Source organism: Palaemon carinicauda, chromosome 21 (assembly GCF_036898095.1).
Source record: "Palaemon carinicauda isolate YSFRI2023 chromosome 21, ASM3689809v2, whole genome shotgun sequence".
NCBI classification, from domain to species: Eukaryota; Metazoa; Arthropoda; class Malacostraca; order Decapoda; family Palaemonidae; genus Palaemon; species Palaemon carinicauda.
The window spans coordinates 82,610,713-82,634,433 of NC_090745.1; positions in this window are offsets into that span (position 1 = coordinate 82,610,713).

Here is a 23,721-nt window from a genome sequence, read left to right on the forward strand (position 1 = left end):
TGTATGGCAAATGTCTGCGCTCTTTGAGGGCTTTTTACAGCTTGTTTATAAATGGTTCTACTCTACAGTATTGCCCAACCAGTTTATGTTTAAATGCCGACTAATTAGAAACTTATTGTTCATATTTGATAGTTTAATCGGTATATATATATATATATATATATATGTATATATATGTATATATATAATTATATATATATATATATATATATTCATATTTATATATATATATATACTGTATAAATATATATTGTATATTTATATATATATATATATATATATGTATTTATATATATATATATATATAAAGTATATATATACTGTATTTTAATATATATAGCATATTATATATATGTATGTATATATATATATATACATATATATATATATATATATATGTGTGTGTATACATAAATATATATATATATATATATATGTATGTATGTATATATATATATATATATATGTATGTATGTATATATGTGTGTGTGTCGTATTTGTAATCCAATAAGGTTACCTTGAAGAAAGAGTTACACCAGCGGCAAATCCTTTGGCTTCACTTTAAGGCATTTTCACTCTTTCAGGAGAGGTTTAAAATCTAGCATTGTCAGTGGTGGTCATTTAGTCGATTCTCATTGCGTCTGTTAGACCATTGATGTAAGCTATACATTGAAATATATGTGTATGTATACAGGTGTATCCAGAACCGTGTATAAAGATGCCTCTGGATGTATAAATTTATACACACGTACTCACACACATATGTTTATGTATATATATATATATATATGTGTGTGGAGAGAGAGAGAGAGAGAGAGAGAGAGAGAGAGAGACTTTAACAACTTAAGAATTGCAGGAGGACATAGTTATATTTAATGAATCCTGGGAGGAATTGTAAAAGATGGTAGATATGAAAAGATAATGCAGAAATGTAAGACTGACAATTAATAGAATACAACGAAGATAGTCTTCAATGAAAATTCAGAGACAATAGATAAAGGAAACCTCTAGAGATTGTTAATGAATATACATATTTAGGACAGGCAGTAAATGTTTCCCAAGGACACAAGACCGAATTTAAAAGTAGGATAAGCATGGAATGGAGAGCGTTTGGTATGCGGAATGAGATTATGAAGCGTAAAATGCCACTTTCTCTAAAATGAAAAGTGTTTATTCAGATGGTCCTACCAGTATTAACTTTTGCACCAGAAACTTGGAGTCTTACTAAAGCTTTAGAACATAAGCTAATTACAACTCAAAGAGCTATGGAAAGAATAATGATGGGATTAACACTAAGAGATAGAAAAAGAACAACATGGATACGAGAGCACACTTATGTAGAGGATATCCTAACAAGTACGAATAAGAAATTGTCGTGGTCAAGACATATAATGAGAATGACGGACAATATATGAACATTTAGAATAACAGAATAGGTTCCTAGAGATTGCAAACGAGGCAAGGAAAGGAAGAAAAGACTATAAATTGACGAGCTAAGAAAATTTGGGAGTATAAACTGACTTAGAAAGACCCTAAACAGACATGAGTAGAAGGATATGCCTGAGACCTTTGTCTTGCAGTGGACTAGCAACTGCTGATACTCACACATACATACACACACACACACACATATATATATATATATATATATATGTGTGTGTGTGTGTGTGTGTGTATGTGTGTGTGTTTGGTTATGTTGCTTTACATCTACAATTAAACGTCTGAAAATTAAATATGACATTTCTCTTGACAAATTGGGCTCCAGTTAGTTTTATTTATAAGACGATATTTAATATTTGTTGCCGATGGCGGTTTTAAATCACTTTTTCACTTGATTCTTACTCAGGACTAAATTAGTTGAACGACAGAATTACACTTTAGAATTTAAAATTATGTGGAAACCCTGAAGCTAATTAAAGTATTGATAAAGGAAAACTTTATGATTTTTTTAAATAGAAAATTTCAAAATTAATTTTGAAATACATTTTCTTTTTCACAAAGCCTCTCAGAATTTCATGACAGATATCATAAATTCGCCCTCTTCGACGAAACATACGGTTCAACTCTTGCAACGGGATTAACGTCAATTCTTCTGGGCTCTAATCTCATGTCCAAAGCGGACTAAACTGCGAGGCTTATTTGTCCCCTCAGTAAAATCTAAATTAGTAAACTTTTTATCTCAGATTTGATTGCTTTCGGAGCTGCACTGTTTATTATGCCCAATTGTAGTGTTGCTACTCACATTGTATTTATGGGGAGGGGGTTGTATATCGCTATGATCGTCAAAGGTGTACTAGTCAGAGCCACTCATACTAGGTTGGTTTGTTGTGAGCAATCAGACAAAGGTCTCCCACCATCACCAATTCGCAGTGGTCAGCGAGGTGATGAAAATGGCCAAACACCAGACATGGCTAAGGACATCCATGAGGCCTTTTTCCCGCTGTGAAATGAAAACGGCTGCATTTTTTGTTGTTGATGATAAATATATACATAGTATGTATATATATACATATATATATATATATATATATATATATATATATATATATGTATATATATATATATATATATATATATATATATATATATATATATATGAGTGTGTGTGTGTATGTGTCTCTGTGTGGGCCTCAATGGCAGCGATTTATTTATTTCATAACTTATGCACCTGTCAGATATTTGGACGCCTTGACGAGTCTTTATTGCAAGTTCTCATGTACCGTGACCTAATTAGTCTTGGTAAGCAATTTCCAACAAACGTTCACTATACTATCAAGATTTGTAATGTCATAAAAGTTTGCTGTATGTACTTTTACTTTAAGAATCTTATATTAAGTCAGATATCATGAGGTCCATTAAAGTTCTTTTTCGACGAAGCATCTGAGATCACAGGCTCTGGCAATCAGCTGGGAGAATGGCACCCAGATGCTAAGTTCTAAGTATGTTTTTGGTGAAAGAGAGAACTCCCTCATCGTCACTTTTATATTATAAAAGCATGATCTGTATTTATTTAAATATACTAAACTTTTAAGCTTGTTCACGCGTTAGAAGTGAGTATATTTTCCATAAGTAGAAATATATCTAGGATATTTTTAAAAGGCAATTCACCTTGGGAAAGTTTGGAGATTAAGGTTCCATTGGATAAGTAAAGGGGAAAGGAGTCTTGTGCAATCTCGAGTGTTCGCTTAAAAGTGAAAATATATGCATTCAAATGCAAAAGGAGATGCAAATGAAATAGCAAGGTTAATAAATTAATAGTATCCAAATGAGGATATAGTTTAATTAGTTTAATAAAATCCAAAGATAAGTTCAGTCAAATAAAACCCAAAGGTAGGTGAAATAGAATAAAATCCAAAGTGAGGTGAAATAAAAAAATTCAAAGGAAAGTGGAGTCAAATAAAATCCATAGGGAGGTGGAGCTAAAAATTAATTCAAATGAAGTTAAATAAAAATCCAAAGGGAGGTGAAATTAAATACAATCCAAAGTAAGGTGAAGTAAAAAAAAAATTCAATGGAAGGTGAAGCCAAATAAAATTCAAAGTGATGTGAAGTCAAATAAAATCCAAAGGAAGGTGAAGCCAAATAAAATTCAAAGGGAGATGAAGTCAAATACAAACCAAAGAGAGGATAAGTCAAATAAAATCCAAAGGGAGGTGAAGCCAAATAAAATCCAAAGAGAGGTGAAGTCAAATAAAATCCAAAGGAAGGTGAAGCCAAATAAAATTCAAAGGGAGATGAAGTCAAATACAAAGCAGAGAGAGGTTAAGTCAAATAAAATTCAAAGGGAGGTGAAGCCAAATAAAATCCAAAGTGAGGTGAAATCGAATACAATCCAAAGTGAGGGGAAATCAAATAAAATCCATAGGGAGGTGAAATCAAATACAATCCAAAGTGGGGTAAAGTCAATTAAAATCCAAAGGGAGGTGAGGCCAAATAAAATCCAAAATGAGGTGAAATCGAATACAATCCAAAGTGAGGTGAAGTCAAATAAAATCCAAAGGGAGCTGAAGCCAAATAAAATCCAAAGTGAGGTGAAGTCAAATACAATCCAAAGAGAGGTGAAGTCAAATAAAATTCAAAGGAAGGTGAAGCCAAATAAAATCCAAAGGGAGATGAAATCAAATACAATCCAAAGCGAGGTTAAGTCAATTAAAATCCAAAGGGAGATGAAGTCAAATAAAATCAAAGGGAGGAGAAATCAAATACAATCCAAAGAGAGGTAAAGTAAAATAAAATCCAAAGGGAGGTGAAGCCAAATAAAATCCAAATTGAGGTGAAATCGAATACAATTCAAAGTGAGGTAAAGTCAAATAAAATCCAAAGGGAGCTGAAGCCAAATAAAATCCAAAGTGAGGTGAAATCGAACACAATCCAAAGTGAGGTGAGGTCAAATAAAATCCAAAGGGAGGTGAACCCAAATAAAATCCAAGTGAGGTGAAGTCAAATACAATCCAAAGAGAGGTGAAGTTAAATAAAATTCAAAGGGAGCTGAAGTTAAATAAAATTCAAAGGGAGATGAAGCCAAATAAGATCCAATTAGTGATACAACTGAATAAATTCCAATGGGAGATAAAATCTAGTAAAATCCAGGGTGGAAAATAATACTCTTTCCATAAGGCTGGAAACGCCTGAATCCCACGACCGAAGTCCCACGCGGAATCCAGCAAGTGGCCCAAAAGGAGTGAACGTAAGTGTGTGTGTTTGTTCTGTGGTGGGTCAGCTGCAATAGGAGCAGCACCATGGAGGAGACAGACACTCGAGGCTTCCCACGGGCCTCCAGAGCCAGTATTGCCTGGAGTGTGTGCGAGCACGGTCTATGTGGATTGTTTCGCTAGGAACCCAGCTCGCCGAGCGACCTCGTTCTCTCTCCGGCGACCCTTGCACGTTGTTGATAAGAGGCGAGTCGCCTTTGGATTAGCGTTGCCAACGGATTCTTTCCTGCAGTTGTCCTTCTCGGATCCTGCGTTGATTTTATTATTTCGACATCTTTTTCTTACATCTGGAGATGTGGGAGAATTAAGATAATTTTTATTTTTGTGTTTTATTATTCTTTTATTTGTTTAGTGTAGTGTGTGAAAGTTTTATTTTGCATCAAGGTGACGTAACCTCTTAAAGGGGTAGTTTTGATTTATTAAATGTAATCTGCTATCATCAGATACAGCTGTTGGCAGTGATTGCCATTTAATGATTATGTGTCGTGATAATGCACATGAAGCCATGCGCGACATTTGATTTGCATCCTGGTACCCTGTTGTCTCTCAGATGACAAATCCTGTCGCTGTTACCGTGAGAGTAGGTTAAGCACTGATAATACAAGGAAGCATCCTGCATCCTGCACCATGAATAAGGTAATGTAATAAGTTCTTTTTTATTTTCTGTTGAGATGTTTTAATTTTGTGGTGATGGGTAAGAATGAAGTTGGTCAGCATCTATTTCCTTACACGATCATGTGTTTGTCATTTTTATTACAGGTTTCCTTTTTATGCGAAAAAATAAATTTTAGTTATCGTTATCGTTACTATATTTAGAACGATAGCAAATAATTATTTTCAAAACTGCCACCATAGTAATGGTCATGTTAATAGAATAGTTATTAATATCAAAATTTCTCTCTTAACAAGCTCTCCAGAGCAGTGAGGATTTAAAGTTTAAAATTATTATTAATTATGAATGATTAGAATGATCACTCAAACATCCCTTGAAATAACTGACCCGTACGATTTCACTCACTTGTCACGACCCCGATCTTAATATGAAAGGGATTTAAAGCTTCCCGCTAGCAAGGACAGCTGACAGGCAAGACTGTATTAGTAATGTTTATTTGATCTTACTTGTTGCGCTGTCAACTAAGGTGGTGAAGGTGGATTCATTACGGAGAGATTGTTGTCATGGAAAATGATATTTGGGAAATCAGATCACCTAGAATTTTATCGTTTAGTGATAAGACTGTCTGGAGTTTAAAATGTAGTTTCAAGGTTTGACATTTGATTCATACAAACGCTGCTTTTACAGATTTATGTTTTTTATGAGCATCTGTTTTAATCATACAATAATGATGATAATTTAATAATTGTAATATTATTATTATTATTATTATTATTATTATTATTATTATTATTATTATTATTATTATTATTATTATTATCATTATTATTATTGTGATGATATCAAATTCCTAACAAAAAAAGACTGTTAAACGTACCTGTACTTGTATATTTTTTTATGATAATCATATCAAAAGCCCATTTGCTCAGAATAGCCATTCATATGTAGCCTACATTCATATTTATGCAAAGTAGATCTTCCTTACAAAAGAAGTTAAATTGCAAATGATCCCCATTTTGTTCGCTGGGCTATTTATTATTCAAGGTATATCGTAGAATGTGAATGAATGCTTCTCGGACTGATTGTACGAATATTTTATGAAATCGTAGAGGTCCATTCACTTTGATTTTAGTATAACTTATTTCGATGTTATTTGATAAAGGTCTACCTGTTTAGTCATGAATAGCCATTGCCTGGCCCTCCCTGGTTCTAGTTTGATGGAGAAGGCCCTTGGACGTTGATTTTATATATATATATATATATATATATGTGTGTGTATATATATATTTATATATATATATATATATATATGTATATATCTATCTATCTATCTATCTATCTATCTATATATATATATATATATATATATATATATATATGTGTGTGTGTGTGTGTGTGTGTGTGTGTGTGTGTGTGGCCAGTCTCCAGGGCATTGCCCTGTCCCTTGCGTCTGGCATTCACGAGTGACCTTTAAACCTTCCCCTAAAATGAATAATAAGAATAATTTCCATCCACGTGAAAAGAGTATGTAGCCTAATTCATAACTGTTAGGTGAGAAGACATATGAAACACCAACAAGCACAAGAGGTATTTAAAAGAAAGGTTCTTTATATCCAGGAATTGCTTGAGTGCGCGTGAGAGAGTTTAAATTACCTTGAATTTGTACGGTGTTCGATTAATTGCTAATGAGTCTGTTGCGTTGATGTAGGAAAATAGTTGATGTATATTGCTTATGGGTTTATCCGGAATTTAGTGGTTAAAATAAATATGTGACATTTGGCATTTGCTGTTCTTTCGTTTTTTACCTCAGGGCCATCCTCTACCCGAGAAAAGGACACATTATAATATATATAAAGATATATATATATATATATATATATATATATATATATATATATATGTGTGTGTGTGTGTGTGTGTGTATGTATATATATATATATATATATATATATATATATATATATATATATATATATATATATATATATGTATATATATAAATATATATATATATATATATATATATATATATATATATATATATATATATATATATATATATATATGCACACAATAACAACAACAAATGCAGCCGTTTCCAGCCCACTGCAAGAAAAAGGCCTCAGGCATTTCTTTAGACATGTCTGGAGTTTGGTCATTTTCACCCCTACGCTGGCCACTGCGGATTGTTAATGGTGGGATACCTTAGTTAGATCGGTCACAGCAAACCAACCCAGTATAGGTGGCCCTGACTAGTGCTGCTTTGCTGATCATGGTGATGTACGAAACCTTTCACCACGTTATTCGTTCGTTCGTTTTAGATTGCCTTGCCTATAGCCAGACATGGGTCTTGCGTTGGCAGCCCGTAAGAGGGAAAACCACGCTAAGGTATATATATATATATATATATATATACATATATATATGTGTGTGTGTGCGTGTGTATGTATGTACTGTATATCTAACGAGATTGATTGCGTTGATCTGTCTCCATCAACGTTTTCTATTGAAAGTATCTAACTCCAGCAAACTCTGCATCTCCAAATCTTCCTCCAATTTATCACGCATTTTACTCCTTCCTCCCCATGCCTTTGACCCTCCGGCCCAAACAGGTTCCCTTAAGCCCTCTTGACACTCTCCCCCTCACCCATCCTCACTGCTTGCTCATGCCATCTCAATCTTCGTTTTCTCATATTATTAATTTTTACCATTACACACACTAATTTATATATATATATATATATATATATATATGTACATATATATGTATATGTATATTCATATATATATACATTCTCTCTCTCTCTCTCTCTCTCTCTCTCTCTCTCTATATATATATATATATATATATATTTATATGTGTGTGTGTGTGTGTGCCATACTTTTTTCAGAATGGACCTTTTCCTCTTAATGGCAACTTTCATAATGTCCTGTGCCATTTTCCTTGATCCTGACAATTACTGGAACCCAATTACAGTTAAGCTGGGATCTTAAATCCGATGTTATCGTTCATATTATTTTGTAAATAAGAAATTAGGAGAGCTTTATAAAAGGCATTGGTTGTTGCCATTTAAATTTATAATCCCTCTAAGTGCCCACACACATACAAACTTGCGCACACACTCACACACACACACACACACACACACACATATATATATATATATATATATGTGTGTGTGTGTGTGTGTGTGTGTGTTTGTGTGTGTACGTACTTACGTACGTACGTACGTACATTGATTATCGAACTTTATGGTCACAACCCATACCTTTTTTATAACATATTCTAACTTCTTATTGGAATTTTATTTTCTAAATTTATCGCCAATACTTCGTAACATTTTTATGCAATCTTTTCATTGACGATCCATGTTTTATAATTGGCTAATGTTTATTGCAAAAAAAAAAAATTGAAACACTAGTAAATCTCTATTTGCAAGCTGTCAATCATTACCTTTGCGGAAAATTAATGGGCCGAATTATATTTTCAGGTTTGAAGAGTGATTTATTCACCAGTGAGTGATTTATTCAATCACTGGTGTTGAATGAGTTATTCAGTCAGTAAATACTTTACTTCAGTTTCAACTAGATTTTTATTATTATTATTATTATTATTATTATTATTATTATTATTATTATTATTATTATTATTATTATTATTATTATTTGCCGGAGGAACAGCAGTTATAAATAACAAATAATCCTCCCGACAGTTGAAACGATTAGCGGATCAATTATACCCCGAGTCTAATGACACATAATGATCTGCAATCTAATCCCAGACTGTGCTTAGAATTTTAAATGCTGCGCGCTGCATTAATTAGGTGGTCATTATTGTTTGCACATGAGGTTACTCTATGCATATAAAAAACAGTGGGTTTGTATGATTCATACACCATATAGACGGGTATTCATTATATACACATGCAATATTTTAGTGATTTGGTATGTAAACTTCTTTGGACTTGGTGTACTGTATGATGTGCAATGAGTACAGAAAACGAGTTATCCTCGTATTTATAATACATTACATCCATCGATGCATATGTACCATACAAGCATACACATTAACATGAACACCCCTTACGTACAATACGTGTACACGTACACGTGTAAAAAGGAAAACTAGGGATTCGTCTCAAGGAAGGGTGTTGGGGATGTTGATGAAACTTGAAACAAAAATACCATAAAAAAGAATAAATTTTAAAGAAAAACGTAATCCATTGTCAAAGCATATCAAGTGAGTAGAAAAAAATATCTGCTTCATCAGTCCACATATATCAGCCTTATATGAGATACAACCGGCTATCTTGTACCCGATCTCCACTTCTGAAGACCACTAAAATCCATAAGGAATTCTAAGGAAAGTTTAAAAAATCCTTCAAAAAGTAGTACAGTAACTACTGTAGTGTTTGGTGGGAAATATTTTCTAGTGTAATGTCTTTCAATGTTTAATCAATATATATACATAAATAGTAACCTATGAACTGTAGTTCTTCTTTAAAGAGTTTCCCAATTATGCTTTAGTAGGGATGCTTTGAGTTAGAGCATACCCTAGTTTCTTTGTATACTGTATGATTAAACTTAGTAAAATCAATATCTTTGGTTCATTCTATAGGTTAGTGAAAACAGTGAAAACACTAACTTTGGAAATTGTGTAAGTTAAGTAAACAAGTTGTCATATGCTTATGCCGCTTTTCTAAATTCGAATATCTCCGTGCAATGCCATTCCGTTTTCATACCATTAGCATTTCTTTGATGGAATTTGAACGCGATGGCAAATTCCTCTATAATTTCTTAATACTGTTTTTTAGGGGAAGGTCATTTCTTTTGCATTAGTATTTATTCTTGATACCTTCCTTTGAAGTATAAGCTGCCTGATGGGTTTATAGCCTGTAATTGGAAGCCACCTGTCCGTCTTCCGTGGCCATAACGTGCTGTCGAATATGAACGAATCTGAATGCGTTTGCTTTAAAGACCACGAAAGAGCTATTCCGTCGAATTGCTGTTCTTAATAAGAAAATGTCATGTTTGAACCGCATAAATATAATGCTTGGAATTTGCTGTGCCTTTCGTCAATATTTTATGACACCCCTTTGTTTAACTTTTTTTGTTTGCATGATAGTCTAGGTTATGATATAAAAGTGTATATAAAACACACATATGTGTGTGTATATATATATATATATATACATATATATATATATATATATAACATATATATATTTATATATACACATATATATTTATACAAATATGCATATATATATATATATATACACATATATATGTATATATATATATATATATGTGTGTGTGTGTGTGTGTGTGATATATATATATATATGTGTGTGTGTGTGTGTGTGTGTTTGTGTGTGTGTATTTGTCTTTTCTTCCTTCCCCTGTTTATTTTGAAATATATATAGACCCATTCTGTTATTCCTAATGTCTATCTATTATCTGTCATTCTCATCACATGTCCTATCAATGTCCATTTCATTTTCTTACATGTTAGAATATCCTCTACTTTGCTTTCGTATCTATGTTGCTCTTTGTCTGACTCTTGGTGTCAATCCCATCATTATTCTTTCCATAGGTCTTTTAGTTGTAATAAGGTTCTAAGGCTTATTATTATTATTATTATTATTATTATTATTATTATTATTATTATTATTATTATTATTTTTATTATTATTATAACAAGCTAGGCTATAACCTAGTTGGAAAAGCAAGATGCTTTAAGCCAAAGGGGTCCAACATGGAAAAATAGCCCAGTGAGGATTGGAAACAAGGAAATAAACAAACTACAAGAGAAGAAAAAACAATGAAAATGAAATGTTTCAAGAACAATAACAACACCAAATTAGATCCTTCACATGTAAACTATGAAAACTTCAAAACGCAAGAGGAAGAGAAACAAGACAGAACAGCGTGCTTGAGTGTACCCCCAAGCAAGAGAACTCTAATCCAAGACAATGGAAGGCCATGGTACAGAGGCTATGGCATTACCCAAGACCAGAGAACAATGGTTTGATTTTGGAGAGTCCTTCTCCTAGAAGAGCTGCTTACCATAGATAAAGAGTCTCTCCTACCCTTACCAAAATGAAAGTAGCCACTGAACAATTACAGTACAGAAGTTAACTCTTGGAGCAAAGAAGAATTGTTTGGTAATCTTAGTGTTGTCAGGTGTATGAGGACAGATGAGAATATGGAAAGAATAGGCCAGACTATTCGGTGAATGTGTAGGCAAAGAAAAAATTATCCGTAACCAGGGAGAGGGATCCATTGTAGTACTGTCTGGCCAAAGGACCCAGTAACTCTAGCGGTAGTATCTCAATGGGTGGCTGGTGCCCTGGCCAACCTACTACCTATAAAGGTTCCAAGTTTCTGATGCATAAGTCAATACTGGTAGGACCATTTCATTAAATACTTTTCTTTTCAGAAAATATGGCATTTTACGTTTCATGATATCATTTTGTTTACCAAAAGCTCCTTGACATTCAGATGAAGGCGAGTGTCGTATTGTGTGTAGAGATTTGACGCGCTGCTTTTTTTTTTTTCTTTTTTTTTTTTCGAAATGTTACTTCTTTATGTAAGGGTGTTCATCCGCAAGCCAACATTTAAAGACGGCACCGGATATGGCCGTTTTTCGAAAGGAACACTCAATTTATATATATATATATATATATATATATATTCCATCTTCCATTTCTCTTAAATTTTTCAGTGCGTGGCCAGAAGTTTTTAAGAATTTAGATTGGGAAAATGTAGGAATTGATATTAATGGGGATACCTTAACAACTTAAGATTTGTAAATGACATAGTTCAATTTAGTGAATCATGGGAGGGATTGCAAAAGATGATAGAAGCTTTGAAAAGAGAAAGCCGAAACGTAGGACTGGAAATGAATATGAGAAACACCAAGATAATGTTTAATGAAAATAGAGAGAACTAATAGGGTTTATAAACGAACCTCTGGAGATTGTTAATGAATATAATTTACGTACTCAGGACAGACAGTAAGCGTTGCCTCAGAACGTGAGACCGCAATTAAAAGAATGATAAACACGGGGTGGAGAGCATTTGGTAAACAAAATGAGATTATACAAATTAAAATGCCACTTTCTCTAAAAGGAAAAGTATTTAATCAGATGGTCCTACTAATATTAACTTATGCATCAGAAACTTGGAGCCTTACTAAAGCCTTAGAACTTGAGCTAGTCACAACTCAATGAGCTACGGAAAGAATGATAATGGGATTAACACCAAGAGTCAGAAAAAGAGCAACACGTATACGGAAGCAAACTCAGACATGGATATATAATGAGAATGACGGATAATAGATGAACAAAAAGAGTACCAGAATGGGACCCTAGGGGTTGCAAACGAAGTAGGAAAGGGAGAGAAGACGATGGATTGACGAGCTAAGAAAGTTTGTGGGTATAGACTGTCGTAGAAAGTCCATAAAAACTGGAGTGGAAGGACATGTCTGAGGCCTTTGCCGTGCAGTGGAATAGCAACTGTGGCTGATGATGATGGTGATGATATTCCATATTCTATCTAAACGAGAGAGAGAGAGAGAGAGAGAGAGAGAGAGAGAGAGAGAGAGAGAGAGATATTTGGTGTTAATCCCACAGGTGGTGAACAGTCGGCAATACTTCGTAAAGCTAGTCTACGTTTTGACGAAATGCTTGTAGCTTAGTTTACATATTTTGTGGCTTCTCATTTGAATAAAGCAGCGACCATGTATGTACATAATTTGCTGCTTAGACCAACTGAGGTGCATTGAGTTTCGAAGAATTCGCATATAATGGTGTTGTCTCGTCTTTAGACCTACCCATAGACTAATTGCAAGTGTTTACCAGGTTTTGATGTGAGGTAGGATACGGGCACCTGCACTACTAAGCCCAAGAGAGTAAGAGAGATATTTCACATATTACTCTTACTTAATTGAACCTCAAGAATTATGTCACCTGTCAGTACCGTGACTGGTGGTATAGATTCTGTTGCTCTTTTATTAGAATTTGATAGCTTTAATGTTGTTTTAGGTTGTTTTGTTCGTTATTCAGAAATTTAAGTTATAACCTTTCAATCAGGTTTACTAAACATCACACGTCTATTTGGAAGATTTAATATATATATATATATATATATATATATATATCCTGAAAAAAAATGTCTCCTGTAAAATACTATTCTGAAAGGGAAACTGGGAAAGACTTGAAAAAAATTCTAACCTGGAATGGAAAGACTAGAAAAATGCTATCCTGGAAACCTAACTCTGGCGGCATAAACGAAAACTAAAATCGCAGTTCACTTGCCTCGTTGAATCCCTCTGTGATGGACGTGTATTTTGATCTAGTGATTAGTTGTCATAAACTGTCTAGCTTTCGGTAACCATGCAACTGAAATGGGGTTAAAGTAATCCATACGTTAAAATGATTTACGCGTGTTCAAGTTGTTATATGCTGACTGTTCAACTACTTCGTGGTGCGTATAGACTGTTAGTTAATGCCTTCAGTTGGTGAGTAATCAGCTATTTTGTTTACAGGAATAATTTCTCCTCTCTTTTTTAATTGCTTGGAATGGCAGATTTGAGAAAGCAATTTTAACGCTGAGTAGCGTAATTGTGTTAATTATTGTTGGGCTGCATTTTGGTGATTGCTGAACGTTGGCATGGGTCTATAGGACAGCCCGTAATGGCTGTGCGCATTTTATTTTGCTTTACTATAAGGGTTGCTCTTCTGGACCTATCACGCAGGGAAACCTTACTCATTACAGGGACCTGCATGTTCAGTTTATCGTATACATCTTGTGTAATTTGCATATCATACTGCATAACTGGTGTTTGTTGTTTATTTCACATTATCGAAACGGAAAGTCTTCAGTTTCTGCATGAGTTAAATACCATTTATCAGTTTTCGAATTTGAATGATTTTACTATAAAGAGATTGAATATCTACATAGCGGCAGTTTATGATATTCTTAATACCCATGGTCCGTATTTTCTACTGATCCTCATAAATTCCAAAGCCTAAGCTTTACAATTTCTTCCATTCGCTATATGATCATCAGGTTTGTTATATTTGGTACAGTTACATTTCGTGGTGGCGTTACTTCCTGAATATTTCCAGCACACACTTATCATCAGTTTTTAACTTAATTTTTTTTTTTTCAAAACGCCCGTATCTTTGACAATGGTAGCAACTGGTCTTACATGGTAGCCTACCTATCACGCATAAGTACCCCATAGCAACATACCATCGTCACCATATCAGGAATAGCCCACCGAACTGTAGCACGTTTCTTGAATACCAGTTATCTTCTGTTCCACACTTTAAATCTGATCTCAGTAACGATTCCTTTAAATAAAAGGATTTAACACTTCGTGGGTGTGAACAGGGCCCAATCCAAGGTAAAGAGGCCTACCATTACGAATATAATTAGGCCTTTATGTAGTGGATACATTGTTGGCGCGATAAGATATGACACTTCATCTTCATCTTTGTATACACTTCAAAATAAGTCACGCGTATTCGTTCCCATGCAGGAATAGGTTTTTATTTGGCCCTTGTCATGAAACGAAACCTATCGGGTTTAGTGTCAGGTTAAGTGTAATGGTGTGTTTTCTTTGGCTAAGAATGTAGGAAAATGTCATCCTCTTCAGAGGGCCACAGTGATTAATGAGCTCACCGTAATCAGGATTAATATATGAATGTGGTTATGCACTGGATCAAGTATAACAGCATAACCAAAGTAATACATTTTTTTTTATAGACAGAGTGGTATTATTATTATTATTATTATTATTATTATTATTATTATTATTATTATTATTACTTGCTAAGTTACAATCAGAGTTGGAAAAGCTGGATGCTATAAGCCCGAGAGCTTCAGCAGGGAAAACAGCCCAGTGAAGAAAGGAAATAAGGAAACTTAAAGAGAAGTAATTAACAATTCAAATGAAATATTTTAAGAATAGTAACAACATTAATATAAATCTTTCATATATAACTATAAAAGTTTTTAAAAAACAAGAGGAAGAGAAATAAGATAGAACAGTGTACCCTCAAGTAAGAGAACTCTACCCCAAGACAGTGAAAGATCATGGTACAGAGGCTGTGGCACTATTCAAGACCAGAGAACAATGGTTTGATTTTGGAGTGTCCTCCTCCTGGAAGAGCTGCTTTCCGTAGCTAAAGAGTCTCTTCTACCCTTACCAAGAGGAAAGTAGCCACTGAACAATTACATTGCAGTAGTTAACCCGTTGAGCGAGGAAGAATTGCTCGGTAATCTCAGTGTTGTCAGGTGTATGAGGACAAATGAGAATCTGTAAAGAATAGGCCAGACTATTCGGTGTATGTGTAGGTAAAAGTAAGTGAGTCGTAACCAAAGAGAGGGTCCTGTGTAGTACTGTTTGGCCAGTCAAAGGACCCAATAACTCTCAACTCTAATAAAAAAATCTATCAGTTTTTGCGTCGTTAGGTTAGGTGTATGTCGGATATGCCAACGTCGACTTGTCCTTCAAGCCTTTTGACTTAGCGGTAAACCAGTAGAAATATTTTTTATCAACCTTGTTTGACAGCAACTCAGTTCTAGAAATAGGATAAGCCTTTTGCTCGTATGCTGCAGGTATAACGAAAATTCCGGAAAACTAGCATTTATCTTTCTAGGATAATTTCAAGAATTTCATCTATGAAAGTATTTGCGAAATGATTAATATTAAGTGTATTATGCTTACTCTGGTGACGACTTAAGCAATTACATAGGTCGTGTGACACCCCGTCATATAATTACATGCAGTATGCGACTGTTTCAATGCTAGGTGTACAACAGTAGGCTACAAGTGCATATTAATACCATTTTTCTGAAGTGAAGGAGAGTTTCAGTATAACAAAGTGCATAAGTTTATTTTTGTTTAATTGAAACTGGGGAATTGAGAATGTTTGTGTGAATGTAATGTGCAAACGGGGTCACTGGGGACAATGGTGCGTGGAGCAAACTTTTTTTCATTTTATTTTTTTTTTTGTTACATAATTTTTTTCCCCATATATTTGAATTAGTTTTAGGTAAATAAATTTCGACTCGTGTCGATATTGCGTGAAAGGATCGATTAAATAAAATGATAGTTTATTTTGAGGTAGAGGAGGAAGAGTTAACAAAAACGTAAATTTTAAGCATCATCGCTGACATTTTGGTGGTTTGAATTTCCTGCCTAAATAAAGTTTCTATTCGATTACCAGTTATTTTTTCACGGCTATATATTAACTAGTATAATTTTGGATAGATGTTATATTGTCATATGGTTTTTATGCAAGAGCTTATAGAAAATACGAATCATAGTATTGTTCTACAAAACCTATAACTGGCAACAGCACAATAAACCCCTCCCCCTTTGCCCTTGCGGCTGGCCGACCACTGGATTACCACCAGTTAGATATATTAGAATCTTAATCTATTTCGAATCTGTATTTAAAGAAGTACAATTTCGAGTGTTTATATAAATCACACTAACAAATTCTTAACAAACACGAACGTGCCCACGTATACTGTACGTCCACTTTGAACCCTAGATTTAAGTAGTCTGGTTATTGTTTATAAGTAATCTGGATATTCAACTGAGATGGATGGCGGTTAAGCCGAGTAAACAATCCACAACACGTATACTGCTGTATGCGTTTATGTGTGAGTATATATATATACACACCTAAATATTTGATACATCACAGTTGGTTATTCTTTTCGTTCTTAGAAATTATTCTAAAATGTGGTTGTTAGCCCTATGTTCTTTACTCCAACAGCAACAATGGGTTTAAGTACATGGTGCCTATAGCTGTCCTATGACCGGGGGGACAAACATAATTATGCATGCATATATATATATATATATATATGTATGTATGTATGTATGTATGTATGTATGTATGTATGTATATATATATATATATATGTATGTATGTATGTATGTATGTATGTATGTATGTATGTATATATATATATATATATATATGTATGTATATATATATGTATATATATATGTATATAAAATATTTGCTAAGATCATATAAGGCCGAATAGAAAAACAGCTATTATTATTATTATTATTGTTATTATTATTATTATTATTGCTGCTGCTAAGGTACAACCCTAATTGGGAAAACAGAATGCTCTAATTCCTAGGGCTCTAACAGGGAAAGTAACCTAGTGAGGAAAGAAAATAAGGAAACAGTAAAATGTGCCCGAGTGTACCTTCAAGCAAGAGAACTCCAACCTAAGACATTGGAAGACCATGGTAAAGAGGCTATGGCAAAGAGGCTATGGCACCACCCAATTCTAGAGGACAATGTTTTAAATTTGGAGTGTCCTTCTCCTGGAACAGTTGCCTACAATTGCTAAATCGATTTTAATCAAACAAAGAGGTAAGACAGGCTTTAAAAGCGTGGTATTCAACAACTGACTATACCTATGTAATTAATCAGGTAATAAAAAAAATCTTATGACAAACCACTGTGTATGGTGTTTGTAAGCAATTAGAAAGCTTTTGATTCTAACAAAACTTCGGCAGTAATGAAAGTGCTTCAAAGATCAGGAATAGAAAAATCTTATGTTAGAACACTTAGAGGTATCTATACAGAAAATACAGGAATCATAAAACTATAGAAAGTTAGGGAGAAAATTCCGATTGAGACCATAGTTAAGGAAACCCCATCTCACCTAAATATATACATAGTGTGTCTAGTCACGAGTGAAAGGACTTGTGTGAGGTCTTTGCTCTGTAGTGGACTAGCTGTGGCTTATATAATATATATATATATATGTGTGTGTGTGTGTGTGTGTGTGTGTATGTATAGACATTTATTGTATCAAGGGCTACTGGTTAATTATAAATTCAAGGCACAAGTGGATAATTGCTGTCCAGAATGAATGCAATCCTTAGTTATTGGAGTTTTTTTAATGTGGAGGACAGAAGACAGCAGAGCTGAGTGATGCAAGATTAGAAAGGGATATTCAAAAGCTGAGAATGCTTGTCAAAGTGATAGGTAAGGATAGTAATAGATAATTTTTAGTTAGGATAAAGGAAAGAAATTAACATTTACGTGTGTGTATATATATATGTGTATATATATATATATATATATATATGTGTGTGTGTGTGTTTATGTATGTACGTATGTATTATGTATTTAGTTTATCCTATTAGGGAATGGATTCGGAGAAAAGGTAACATAGGAAACATGTTGCAAACGGTTACACTTTTTATAATCTCCCTACCCTTAATTAAACTCGATTGCTTTAGATTAACACTGTAATGTAGGTTTGATTCGTGTTTCTAAGATAGGCCAAGTGTAGAACTTGTTATCATAATTATAGAGAGACGAGGTTTTTTATTCGCTGTTTAATTCAAGAAAAAAGAAAGATTTAAGATGTAGAAAATTAATTTTGAGGAAAAGAGAGATTACACTTGACGTTAAAACGTGCCTTATAACACGTATAAAGAGGGGATAAGTTCTTTAAAGGGGAAATATTATAAAAAAGTTATATTCAGAGGAAAATTAAGTTACCCAGTATTTTTGGGAATAGGAAGGTAGTATAATTTAGTGGAAAATGTTACTTACATCTGCAGGGATAAGAAGGAAATATAATTTAGAGGAAAATGTTACTTATATCTGCAGAAGTCAAGTTTTGAATTTAGGTTGATTATTTTTCCGCAATGGAACAAACTCGATCAAACCATTATTCCATGTTGGGTTATGTTCGCAGGTGTTCCAAAGAAATGACATTAAGAGTGGTCGTGCCTTTGCTAATTGGTGGAGCACGTGGACGTGATCACTGGGAAATTTCATCAGCTGATAAGTTGTCGGTGAGTTTGAGGGTACGTGACCGTTGCTCCTGTGCTAGTAGATTTTGCGGCCTAGCGTACTTATGTTCTCCTGTATGAAGCTTTTGTTATTATTATTATTATTATTATTATTATTATTATTATTATTATTATTATTATTATTATTATTATTATTAACAATCAATTGAATATATATTACCAAACAAGCTTGAAGAATATTTTTTTTAATTTTCATTTTGGACATGGTTTTAATCGTAATAATTTTCGTTTATTATGAGGCACTGGTATTGATATTCCGTTGAAGATTTTTTTTTTGTGGGGGGGGGGGGGGGCGGTCTTGGGGAGGAACTAGCTGGCTAACCTTAAAATGAGACCAGTCAGAAGTAATTTAGCCCAACTTAAAGCAAAACTATAAAAGAATAGGTTCTCACAAAATATGCCGAGATTTCAGAATGTAACTCTATATCAAGAAAAGATATTTCATAGGCGAGAATAAGTTTACAAGAAATGGGGTTTGCATCGAAACGTGTGACATTCTGTTTGCAGGCCTTTGTCATTATAAGATATCATGTATAACACGAACTGCAATCTGCCATTGACGTAATCGATCTTGTGGCTCAGGCCAGCTGTCGCACAACTATGGTTTAATTGAAGTTAGTAGTTTTTTTTTTTTTTTTTTTTTTTTTTTTTGTATGCTTGGCTGTGCAGATTAATTACATTTTTTAGTCTCGGCCTGTTCAACTTCAGAAGCCTTTACTCCTTGGTCATCTTAGAAGGCTCTTTGTTTTTTCCGTAATTGTATAGGACACTTTATTATATTCAGTCTTTTCTGTTATTGGAATTCTTACACGTTTTAATTAGCTGGAAGTGACCTTTTGTTTAATGATCAATAGTATCATCACCGTTAACAACAGTTAGCAAAAGTTTGTTTACTTTAAAGAAGATAATACTTCAACGGTTGATAGATTAACATTCCCAGACCCAGGTACTTCCTAAAGGTGTATTGGCAAAGAATATAAGAATTTGAAGTGCACCCTAATATAGAAGTCTTCTGAAATAGCTTACTTCATGAATATTACAATATTTCAAAAAGAAAAAAAAACATAGAACTAGAGGGGCACTCAGTAGAGCGTAGACTTCCGCCGCGGCAGCTTATTTCTCGACCTTTAGCTTGACCTTTTACTTAATCTTTGACCTTAACATATATTAATTGGCGTGGATTTTCATATACTCAAATATGAACCAAGTTTGAAGTCTGTGACAACGATGTCCAAACTGATAGCTGATTACGTGAATTGAACATTTTGCTACCGTTACCTTGACCTTTGACCTTGACCTTCCAAATTTAACCATTTCCCGCTTTTTATATAAATGTTAATCCTTGCAAGTTTCATTACTCTACGATTAATATTGTGGCCAGGAAGCTGTTCACAACTAAACGCACACACAAACAGGGGTGAAAACAGCCTTCCCACTTTTTTGGCGTAGGTAATGAGATAGACTTACTGCATTTTACTGTCTATATATATATATATATATATATGTGTGTGTGTGTGTGTGAGCGTGATATGTATATATATATATATATATATACACACACATATATATATGTATATATGTATATATATATATATATATATATCATCATCATCATCATCATCATCATCAGCTCCTCCTACACCTGTTGACGTAAAGGGCCTCCGTTAGATTTCGTCAGTCGTCTCTATATTGAACTTTTAAATCAATACTTGTCCATTCATCCTCTACTACATCACGCTTTATAGTCCTCATCAATGTAGGCCTGGGTCTTCCAACTCTACCATTGCCTTGTGGAATATATATATATATATATATATATATATATGTTTATTTATTTATATGTATATATGTATATATATATATATATATATTTATATACTGTGTATATATAGTGTATATATATTGTGTGTATGTATGTATATATACACGTACACACACACACACATATATATATATATATATATATACATATATATACATATATATATATATATATATATGTATATATATATATATATATATATAGGCTTTTTACGTGACTATAATTCCGATTCATTTTTATGTGAAGGCATACATGTGACTCCTGAATAATGTAAGTGCAGATACTTTAAAAACACGTTATATCCCGCTGCGTTACTCCCACTGTTTATATAAAAATTCGTAGGTGTTATTGTAAATGTTAACATTAAATGATAATAATAATGATAATGATGATAATAATGATAATAATAATGATAATAATAATGACAATAATAATGATAATAATAATGATACGGAACATTACCTTCTCTCACACACATTTCATTGAACAATTTTGTTGTAGGTCCGGGATAATTTTTATGATATCTTCTATTCATTAATAAATTGTTCCTCCTGCTCCGGGAGTGTATTCAATGAGCTTCCAAGTCGGGTCACGATCTATATACAAGTGCCAATATATGCAATAGTTGTAACTTCGATCTTATACTAAGGAGTAAAATATACACTTATGTAATGCAGAGAATCACATAATATGCGATAACTGTTTCCACAAGTATATACATTGTTTATATCATTCACGATATAAGACTTGGTGGCTAGTAGTCTAACTTGCCATCCTGGTTCAATGTTCAGACATTCCAGCTTCCAATGTTAAGCTTACTCTTAGAATTAGTTAGTCCAGGTTGTACCTGAATGGAAGCCGCTGATTTGGAGAGGACATGGGAGACCAAGAGAAACGTGGTTGAAGACAATGCAGAGGGAGGTTGGATCTGAAAATTGGATGACAACACAGAGGGAGGTTGAAGTTGAGAAATTGAGTTGTGCTTAGAGGGATGTAATAGGAGAGAGACCTATTGTCAATTCATTGAGACCCTATGCATCCCGTCGGGGCCAGAGGATTAAGATAAGTAAATGGTGTTTGTGGTGAAATACCTGCAACGTCACATGTTTTGGAAGGTTTGGTCGGTTTTATCCATCTTCTAGCAAAAACAAGAATTAAGCTGGATGCATGAGGAATCAGAATTATATGTACAATGATTTTTGAAGGTTTTGCGTCCTTAATCAGCCCACGAGATGAGTAAGGGTATGCAGCAGATCAGGTAATAAATGATGTTGAGTGACTGGGATTTGTTGGAATCCAAAGGTGGTACCCATCCCCCAAGCCCTTATTTCTGGTCATTCCTCCAAAAGCATATGCTTCTTATATTTCTTAAACTCTGTGGATGGACACCAATTAGGGAGTTTGATGTTGAAGATTGCCTCGACCTTCCACCTAGGCATGGGCTCTTGCAATCCTGGCGCCCGTAAATGAAAAAAAAAGGAGCATGAGGGCTGGGGATTAAGTGCTCAGTTGTGGACAGAAATGTAGTGAGAGGTGAGTCAGCTTCTACTCTGGTAGGCAACCCAGCATCGATCTCACAAGGTGTATTATTATTTATCCCTAGCCAAGCTACAACCGTAGTTGGAAAAGTAGATTGCTTTTAGCAATCTACTTTTCCAACTTAGGGCTCCATCAGTGAAAATAGCCTAATGAGGTAAGGAAATAAGGAAACAGATACAAAAGTACGCAAGAGCACTGTAACCCAAAACAGTGAAAGACTATGGTACAGAGGCTATGGCACTACCACAGGTTGAAGAACACTGGTTAGATTTTGGAGCGTCCTCTGAGAAGAGCTGCTTACATAGCTAAAGAGTCTCTTTTACTCTTACCAAGGGAATAGTAGCCATTGAACAATGACAATGCAGTAGTTAACCCTTTAAGTGAAGAAGAATTTTAACGTTATTTTAGTGTCATCAGATGTATGAGGAAAGAAGTGAACGTGTAATGAATAGGCCAGACTATTCGGTCTATGTGTAGGCAAGTAATAAATGAGCTGTAACTAGAGAGGGATCCTATGTACTACTATCTGGCCATTCAAAGGACCTAATAACAAACTAGCGGTAGTATCTTAACGTGTAGGTAGTGCCTTGGCCAACGTTCTACCTACAATTCTTTCACTTTTCTTTCATACTTGGTCTTCTTTTTAAGCAATTAGGGGATTCTGCCAGATGGTACTATTACACCTCTGGCTGTAGAGAATCTGTTTACTTATGTCCCTGTGAGAGAGAACATTAACATGGTTATAAATAGGGTCTAGAACTGGCACTTAAAACTAGAAATGTGAATGATCATGATGGCCAATTATGTGTGTAAGTGCATGGCATAGTCATTGGCTCCCCATTAGGGGAGCTCTTTGCTAACTTTTAAATGGGTTTTCTTGAGGAATGTGTGTTCTCTACCACCCTAGACTATTCCTTCACTTCCACTAAAGAAACAATATATTTGTTGTTGTCTAAACAGATGAAGAACTTGCCCTTCTAAGCGTTCTTTTTGAGGAAAGTTCAAGTCTTCAATTTACTTAAAAGAATAGTATCGAAGGTACTCTGATTTTAAGAAATATTCATGAAGCAAGAAAACGATAGGTATAAACGCATCAGTATATACCAAACGCACAAATACAGGCTTATGTTAAGCTGAGAAAAATTAATGACCTATG